Source organism: Penaeus chinensis, chromosome 18 (assembly GCF_019202785.1).
Source record: "Penaeus chinensis breed Huanghai No. 1 chromosome 18, ASM1920278v2, whole genome shotgun sequence".
In the NCBI taxonomy this organism is placed as follows: Eukaryota; Metazoa; Arthropoda; class Malacostraca; order Decapoda; family Penaeidae; genus Penaeus; species Penaeus chinensis.
The window spans coordinates 3522589-3524157 of record NC_061836.1 but is presented as its reverse complement, the minus strand read 5'-3'; positions in this window follow the sequence as shown (position 1 = coordinate 3524157).

Sequence of the window (1569 nt, the reverse complement as noted above, 5' to 3'; positions counted from 1 at the left end):
TTATGTGTGTGTGTGTGTGTGTGTTTATGTGTGTGTGTGTGTGTTTATGTGTGTGTGTGTGTGTGTGTGTGTGTGTGTGTGTGTGTGTGTGTGTGTGTGTGTGTGTGTGTGTGTGTGTGTGTGTGTGTGTGTGTATATGTGTGTCTCTCTTTCTCTTTCTCTTTCTCTTTCTCTTTCTCTTTCTTTCTCTCTCTCTCTCTCTCTCTCTCTCTCTCTCTCTCTCTCTCTCTCTCTCTCTCTCTCTCTCTCTCTCTCTCTCTCTCTCTCTCTCTCTCTCTCTCTCTCTCTCTCTCTCTCTCTCTCTCTCTCTCTCTCTCTCTCTCTCTCTCTCTCTCTCTCTCTCTCTCTCTCTCTCTGTGCCTGTGTCATTATGTATATGTCTGTCTCTGTATGGTTCATATTTATTCATCTCTATGTACATCCCCCACTGACCTGTGAATATCCGAGACCCTGCGAGTGAAAAGAAAGGAAGTAATCAATCCAGTAGTGCTATTATATTCTTTTAAATACTTAAATTACAGTCTTCATAAGAAAAAAAAAAAAATCTATGGCAGCACCTATGAATATGGGTACTTTGGTATTTTGAATTCACCGAATGTACAAACAAACCACTTGTTTCTTAAAGAGTGGTAGATCAACCGTACAGTGTGAAAAAACATAAAAAAACAAAAACAAAACAAAAAACAATAATGTAAAATTCATTGTTTATATCCACAACTGTAGTAAAAGTACAGTAACATAAAATATCCCCACAAAATGAACATGTACACCAATAAAAAAAAAAAAAATTAAAGTATCTCCGAAGAGGTAACTAATCAAAACGAGAGCTTTCACGTGCAAGTTTGTACCACAAAAGGTGTTCAAGACAGTGGAAAAAACACCTTGTTACTTACTAAATTCATGACAGAGCGAATATCATGCAATAATCAAAATCTAATGGAGTCTAACATCGGCTGATAATTATGAGCTAAGAAAAGTTTAAGCTATTGATGTGACCAAAATGTCATGCACAATTATAAATTTAAGATCTAATTCAATATCAGGTGGAACCTATCATTTTGTTTATTTTATTTCCTTCAATATTCAACTTTATGAAGCAAAACTTACATTAAAAAATCTGTTATAGACTCATAATTTTTTATTTTCCAGAAAAAGAAAAGATGGATTTAGCACAAGTAGCCCTATTTGAGGGAGGGTGGGAGGAAGGAAAGAAAGAAGAGAGGAGAGGAGAGGAGAGGAGAGGAGAGGAGAGGAGAGGAGAGAAGAGGAGAGAAGAGGAGAGAAGAGGAGAGAAGAGGAGAGAAGAGGAGAGAAGAGGAGAGAAGAGGAGAGAAGAGGAGAGAAGAGGAGAGAAGAGGAGAGAAGAGGAGAGAAGAGGAAGAGAAGAGGAAGAGAAGAGGAGAGAAGAGAAGAGAAGAGAAGAGAAGAGAAGAGAAGAGAAGAGAAGAGAAGAGAAGAGAAGAGAAGAGAAGAGAAGAGAAGAGAAGAGAAGAGAAGAGAAGAGAGAGAAGAGAAGAGGAGAGGAGAGGAGAGGAGAGGAGAGGAGAGGAGAGGAGAGGAGAGGAGAGG